This window comes from Balaenoptera physalus (genome assembly GCF_965194825.1).
Source record: "Balaenoptera physalus genome assembly, chromosome: 10".
NCBI lineage: Eukaryota > Metazoa > Chordata > Mammalia > Artiodactyla > Balaenopteridae > Balaenoptera > Balaenoptera physalus.
This window is the reverse complement of record NC_138889.1, coordinates 69,634,783-69,642,328: the sequence shown is the minus strand read 5'-3', so window position 1 is coordinate 69,642,328 and position 7,546 is coordinate 69,634,783. Positions and strand designations below refer to the sequence as shown.

The window sequence follows — 7,546 nt, the reverse complement described above, 5'->3', positions numbered from 1 at the left end:
GGGATGAAATGATACCTCATTGTGATTTGAATGTGCATTTCCCCAATTACTGTGGAGGTGAAGCTTCTTATGTTTATTGGACACCTGGTGTCATTTATTTGTGAATTTCTAATTCATACCCTTTGTTGATTATCCTCCTGGGTGGCCTTTTCCTTACTGATTGTGGGAGTTCTTGATATATTCTGGATAGAGTTTGTGAGGAGTCTTTTTACTTGGTTTATTGTGTCTTTTCTTGAACAATAGTTGTAATCTTAACTTAGGCAAATTTATTGTTTCCTTTATGGCTTGTGGGTTTACTATTCTCTATTTTAAAAAACATTTCCTTATCCCAGTGTCATAAATCTATTCTCTTATGTTTACAGTCTCTTCCAAAAAGTTTTACATACTACTTTAAAAAAAATTGTTTTTATTTTGCATTCCACTTTTTTTTTTTTTTTTTAAAGAAATTCACGTTCTTTTATTTATTTATTTATGACTGTGTTGAGTCTTCGTTTCTGTGCGAGGGCTTTCTCTAGTTGCGGCAAGTGGGGACCACTCTTCATCGCGGTGCGCGGGCCTCTCACCATCGCGGCCTCTCTTGTTGCGGAGCACAGGCTCCAGACGCGCAGGCTCAGTAATTGTGGCTCACGGGCCCAGTTGCTCCGTGGCATGTGGGATCTTCCCAGACCAGGGCCCGAACCCGTGTGCCCTGCATTGGCAGGCAGACTCTCAACCACTGCGCCACCAGGGAAGCCCGCATTCCACTTTTTGTTTTCTGTTTTTTTTTGTAATTAATTTTTATCGGAGTATAGTTGATTTACAATGTTGTGTTTCTGCTGTACAGCAGAGTGAATCAGTTATACATATACATATATCCACTCTTTTTAAGATTCTTTTCCATATAAGTCATTATGGAGTATTGAGTAGAGTTCCCTGTGCTATACAGTAGGTTCTTATTAGTTATCTATTTTATATATAGTAGTGTATATATGTCAATCTCAATTGCATTCCATCTTGAATTTTGACTTTTCCATGTGGATAACCAATTACCCAACATTGTTTATTGAATGGTCTGTCCTTTCCTTATTAATGTCACCTCTGTCATGTATCAGGTATTCAGATACATGTGAGTATATTTCTGGGCCCTCTGTTCTATTCCATTGGTCTATTTGTCCATTCCTGCACTAATTCCTTTATGTGAATGGCTTTGTAATAGGTCTTAATAACTGGCAGGGTCGGTCTCTCCTCCTTGTTCTTCTTCAACATCATTTTGGCCATTCTTTGGCCTTTTCTCTTCCATATGAATTTTAGATCCAGCTTGTGAAGGTCTAGGATAACCCTTACTGAGATTTTGATGGGCATTTCATTAGACGCATATATTAATTTGGGAGACATCCTCATATTTATTGTACTGGATCATCCAATCCATGGGTCAGGTAGAGCTCTCCATTGATTCAGGTTTCCTTTTGTGTGGGATGTGACGATGAGCCGCAGAGCGTCATTCCCAAAGAAATCCCCAGTGGAAGAGTAAAGAGCATCTAGAAAGTGATCACTGGGTGTGAGCAGAGTCGAATGGCAGGAAATGAAAGTAAGCTCTTCAAACCGATTGCTGAGGTTTGGCTAACCCAGGGATGGTAAACAAGCTCCCACTTCCTAATCCCACAGGGGCAGGTAGTGCTGGTCCGTCAAAGCAGGACCTCCGAGCCTGGGGCTCTCGGCTTCCTTCCCAACCTGGCCCTTTAGGCAGCTCCCACATTAGTCAGAGCCGGCACGGCGAGCGAAACTAGCCTAACCTCTCTGGAGGAGGCATTTCCCGGGACCCTTGAACAGCCCAACACCGGTGGCTCTGCAGGCCTGCACGGGGCTCTGAGCTTGCTGTCTTCCAAGATAGAAGTGCAGGCCATCAGACTTGTGATCTCCTCCTATTTTAGAGATTGCCGCCTCCAGGACAAATGGTAGATTTTATGCAAACCAATTAGCTCTGTAGCCTGAATGGAGATATAATTTGCTGCAGGATCTGGTTTTGACTTCATTCCAGCCACCAGTCTACTCTGTGTTGTTAAGTGTGCAGAAGCCCTTGAAATCTGGTCCCTGAGTGCCGGGCAGTGGAAGCTACTTAGTTTCCTTACACCTTTTATAAAAATGATCATTACAATATATTATAAAGAGATTAAAACAAAGACTTTTTAAAAGACTTCTCCCTGCTCCCTTCTGGGCCCTTGGTATCTGGCACACAATAGGTGCTTACCTGATGCAGATTAGGTTGGTGAACATTCATGAAGAACGTATCCTGTGTCAGGCCCTGGGTTAAATACTTAAGATCTGAACCCATTTAGTCCTCACCTCAGTGGCATTATCATCTCCATAAAGGCTCAGGGAGCTAAAGTGACTCATCCAATCAAGGTCACACAGACAGTCTATGATGGAATTGTGAGCCGAGCTCTATCTACCTGTGACTGTGGAATCCAAGTCCAGTGCCATATACCCACTTCTGCCTGTTATGGAAGGGAGGAGAGGAGGGAGGGAAGCAGGAAGAGGAGGGAAGGAGGAAGCCGAGAGAGAAAGACAAGGGAGAGCAGAGGGAGGGAGGCGGGTAGAGTTGGAGGATCCAGGCCTGCCCTCCTTCTCCCTTTCCTAGAGTCTGTGTCTTGGGGTCCTGGGAGTCTAGAAGCCCCATTGCAGCTGTCTTGCTCTTGTTTACCCTGGGAGGAAGGAGAGGAGAAGGAGGGCAGACTTTCACAGCTGAGGATCCTCTCTGAAGGGGGAGGCATGGTTCTTTGAGGCCTAGGGGGTGTAGGGTGAAGGGGAGAATCCTGAGCCCAATAACCAAGGTAGCCCTGCCCTTTAAGATGGGGACAGAAAAGCCATGTCGCCCCCATGACCTCTGTAGCCTGGGAGAAGGGCTCAGCTAAAGACCAAAGGGAGCACCAGAGAGATGATCTGAAGAGTATAATTTGGTTAAACATTATTTTAAGAAAAAGAACCCAAAACAAAAATCCTCTTCCGGAGTATAGAAATTATTTATCTCTATGCGTGGAACTCCTGAAATGTTCTTTCCTCTGTTCAGATATTCTATTATATGTACATATTACAGTGGATATAATTCCCTTTATTTTGCTTGATTTGCGGGGTGTTGTTCAGAGATGCTCTCCACTGCTCAGTGGACGGACGGATGGATGGGATGGGTGTGTATGTGCAGTGGGTGTAGCTGTGGCGGCTGCCGGGAGTGGCTGATTTCTCTGTGAGCACAGAGGGCAGGTGAGCTACTCATTACAAAAGGCGCATTACCTCAGCCGGGAAGGAACCACTCTGGACTTCAGACTTCACTTTCACCTTCCTCTTTCCTGCTCCCAGCTCCCCAGCACTCCGCCCTGCTCTGATAGCTGCTGAAGTTCTATGAGGCTGTCTCTTCCCCTGGGTTCTCCGGGGTATGGGCTTAATTAAAAAACCAGTCCAGTTTACCCATCATTAGGAAATAGGGCAGACAGGATGTTGGTGCCAAAGCCCAAGTCAGCGTGGGAGGCAGCTGCGAGCTTCCTGTCGTGACCTGCCGGGCTCAGCTACCAGCACTCGGGACAGGGGTAGCAGGGCTGGGCCCTCCTGGGAGGTGACGGCTGGCTGTAGACCTGGCAGGGGCTCTGGCAGGAAGAGTCTCTGGCCTTTGTCATTAGGTGGGCAGCAGCGTCTCAATTCTGAGGGGACTTTTGAAACAGGAAGTGGTTTTGGATTCAGGAGCAGTATCCTGCCTACAAGGGGAAAGATGAGAGAAGTGAGCGAGAGCTTAAGGTCCCAGCTAAGTGGGGCCCAGGGGACTCCCCAGTCACTGGGAAACCTGTGAGACTTGGAGCAAATGCCCGGTCGCTCAGATTGAGCTGGGGAAAGGCTGGAGCTGAGAAGACAGGTGGGGTCCCTACGTAGGGGCTTCCTCAGGACCACTTGGGTCACGAACACAGATATCAATCTTCCCTCTCCCATTGCACAGATGGGGATCTTATTCACTGGGTGATGGTCCTGGGAGAAGGTAAAGAGGGCAGTTGAAGATCTCCAGCCTCTGCAGGTGGGCCTGGCTCAGGCAAGCAGAGACTGACATCTTCAGCCTCACTGTATGGGTAACAAGGTGAGAATCAACTTGAACCTGTTAATCGTCTGATTTTCCCCTCCACGGCACCGGGTATTGACAAAGCACTTAACTAGCATTGACTCTATTAATTCACTTTTTAAATTAGACAATTACATTTCCTCATTCCCATGCTGAATAGCACTTAGAAAAATGAAAAAGAGAAAACCCAGGTACAGAGGGGTAAAGGGGACCAGCTAATACCTCCCAGTTGGGCCCCCTCGTCCCCTCTTGGCTCTTGGCAGGCAGAGATCATTGTTCAGTCTCTGCATTCTTTCCTGCTGAGCCCAGAGAAGTTGATAATGCTCAGAGGGGCTCTGCTGGTCTTCCTCTCCAGTTGCTCAGTGCTTGCCAGTCTCTGTGGGGTTATGTGAGAGGATGGACAGAAAGCAGTGCTGTAGGGAAGAAGGAAGCATGTAAAACAAATCTGTCCTTTTATCCTTTGCCACGATAATGCTCTTCAGCTATGGTAGATTTTATTTCCCAAAGATGGTCCTGGGACTTCCCTGGTGGTCCAGTAGTTAAGAATCCGCCTTCCAATGCAGGGGACACGGGTTTGATCCCTGGTCGGGGAACTAAGATCCCACATGCTGCGGAGCGACTAAGCCTGCGTGCCACAGTTACAGAGCCCATGCCCCCTGGAACCCACGCGCTCTGGAGTCTGTGCCCCGCAACTAGAGAGAAGCCCGCATGCTGCAACAAAAGATCCTGTGTGCAGCAGCTAAGACCCAACGCAGCCATAAATAAATAAATAAAGGAAAAAAAGGTTAAAAAAAAAAAGATGGTTCCAACAGTATCTCTCATCCTACATTCTCTTTTGAAATGTGATCTTGCCATTTCCCCATCAAGAGGTAACATCTATTTCTTTACCCTCTTGAATCTGGGGGGACCCTATAACTGTTTTGACCAGTAAAATATGGAGGAAGTGATGCCATACCAGAGCTGGCATGGCCCTTAGCTGGCCTGGCAGCTTCTTCTTACAACCCTTTCGAACCCAGTGGCCATGTTGTGAGAAGCCCACACCACATGGAGATGTCACACACAGTCAACAGCCCCAGCTGAGCCCCTAGGCGACAGCCAGCATCAAGTGCCAGGCGTCCACATGAGCCATCTCAGACACCCAGTCTAGTCGAACCTTCCGATGACTGTGGTCCCAGCTGACCTCTGACTATAATCATGTGAAAGACCCCAAGTGGGAATAACCCAGCTGAGACTAATCAAGGCACAGAACCATGGAGATCATAATAAATTAGTATGTGCTAAATTGTTTTAAGCCACTAAGTTTTGGGGTGTTTTGTTACTCAGCAATAGATAGCTGGAACAGAAATAGACTACCCTAAAATGTATGCTGTAAAACAACCACCATTTGTTATTTCTCATGAGTCTCTTTGCTCATGTGCCTTCAGGCAGTCGGCTGGGGGCCGGCTGCTCTGTCGTGGGCTCAGCTGGGATGAGTCAGCTCTGCTCCATGTGACCTCTCATTCCCCAGCAGACTAACCCAGGCCGGTCTCAGGGCAGTAGCAGGGGTCTAACAGACAGAGGAGAAGATACAAGGATTCTTAAGACCTAAACTTGAAGCTGGCATGCTATCACTTCCACTAAATATTGTTCAAAGCTACTCTCAAAAGCACATATTCAAAGGGTGTGGAAATCAATTCTATTTCTTTATGGGAGGAATTACAAAGTTGCATTGCAGAGGGTGTGGATACTGGGTGGGTGGAGATTGTGGCTGTTTTGCAGTCTGTCTGTCCCCATATCCAATGAGGATATTAAGAAGTTTGCTGGGGGTTGTGAGATATAAACCCCTCCTTTGTTTTGATTGATATCTTTAGTTAAATCTCTATCACTCAGTATTACTTTTCATTCTTTTAATTTTTCAGCCTCTACATTGAGGTAAAGAGAAAAGGGACAGTGAGGAGTGGCTTTGGGGTGGCCGGTCACCCTTGTCAAGTGCTCTAGCTTTGTGGTTTTCAGCTGGTGCTCTGTGAAGCCCTGGGTTTCTTGGTGGCTTCTCAGCAGCTACCACGAAGGGAATAAATGTGTCTACGTGTGAGGTCCCCACCTTAACCAGGGCCGCTCTGCTCTGACTTGTGATTTTCTTTGGAGAAATGTTATGCAGCTTTGAAAAAATAAAAGACAAAGATTTGAAGTTCACTGAACTAGACCAACCTCTCCATCTTATAGAAAAGCAAACAGTCTTAGTGAAGTTGAGTATCTACTCCAAGTTACTCAGCAAATGAGTGTCTTGGCTGGTATTAGAACCCCAGTCTTCTGACCCACCGTTCATTCTAAAGCTAGATCTCCTAGCTTTTTCTCCCCTCTCTTCACTGGGTTCAAGATGGAAAGGGATTGCTGTAGCCTAACGGATAGAGGGGAAACTGAGGCAAGCAGAAGGGATATTCCTGACACTTTTTCAATTCTTTACTTCCCCAGCAAGTGAGACCATTCATAGTCCTTGAGCTGCGAGCCTCAGTGACCCCCATTACACACACACACACACACACACACACACACACACACACACACGCCCTTACGTGATCCCTACAAGGCTTGATCCCCAGAACCACAGACAATTCAGGGCATCATTTGGCAGGCAGGCAGGGCTGGCTGGTCAACCTCAAGGCTGAGCAGTGCACACTTGATGGAGTTGACTCGTGCAAGGCAGATAGAGCTCCATCTGTGAGAAAAGCTCATTTCCCAGGAGAAGTCTTGGTCTCGCTTGGAGCCTGTGATCTCCTTGTTCTCCTTCCAGTGTGTTAATTCCATTTCTCCCTAAGTTAGATTTTTTTAGGACATGAGCTATTTATAGCTCCTCCTAAGCCCTTTCCAGTCTGTTTCCTGTTCAAGTACTGCATTAGTCACCAGAAAGTGTCTCAGGCAATCTCTGAGTCCCTGCCTGCTCTCAGCAACAGGGAACAAGGATGCTAGTCAGATTCAGAGTGGTCCCGGTGGGGAGGGGGCAAGAAGGAGGCAGGAGGCTGGGCAAGGAAACAGAGGGAGCATCTCCTGGCCCCCCTCTGTGGCATGAAGCTCTGGGTCCTTATGTCTTCCTGGAGTTTACTTAGCCCGTAGAGACACAGAAGCCCTGCAGAGGCACCTCCATTTGGCTGCATATTTTTGCCATTACTTGATGACCTATTTGCATGCAGCTCCTTGCAGAGAATTTCCTCCCAAGCCATATATGGTGATTTCATTGCACCACAAACTGACGTTTCTATTTGTAGTCAGTGATAGAGGCTCCTTTCTGACTTCGCCTGCCTGTCCCTACATCCCTCTTTTTTACTGTAGCCTACCTAGGCTGCTCTGAGCTTCCTCCAAGCTCAGGTCTCGCCAAGTGTGTTTGGTCCCAGGAACTTACTAGCTGCATCTGAGGGGAGGTCCCCTGATCTGAGCTGAGCTTTTGTATCCACAGGCCCAGGCAGCAGTGACCTCTGAGGCCAAGGGAAGGAA

General features: G+C 47.2%; 1 long non-coding RNA gene across 1 annotated transcript; it reads right to left on the bottom strand.

The window, feature by feature from the left end:
* Positions 1-301: 301 nt before the first annotated feature.
* LOC309668029 lies at positions 302-6,750 on the bottom strand. The gene is made up of 4 exons (XR_014268034.1): positions 6,631-6,750; positions 4,301-4,491; positions 745-3,725; positions 302-421 (listed from the first exon to the last, which is right to left on the bottom strand). It is a non-coding gene; the product is annotated as an uncharacterized lncRNA (long non-coding RNA).
* Positions 6,751-7,546: the final 796 nt, after the last annotated feature.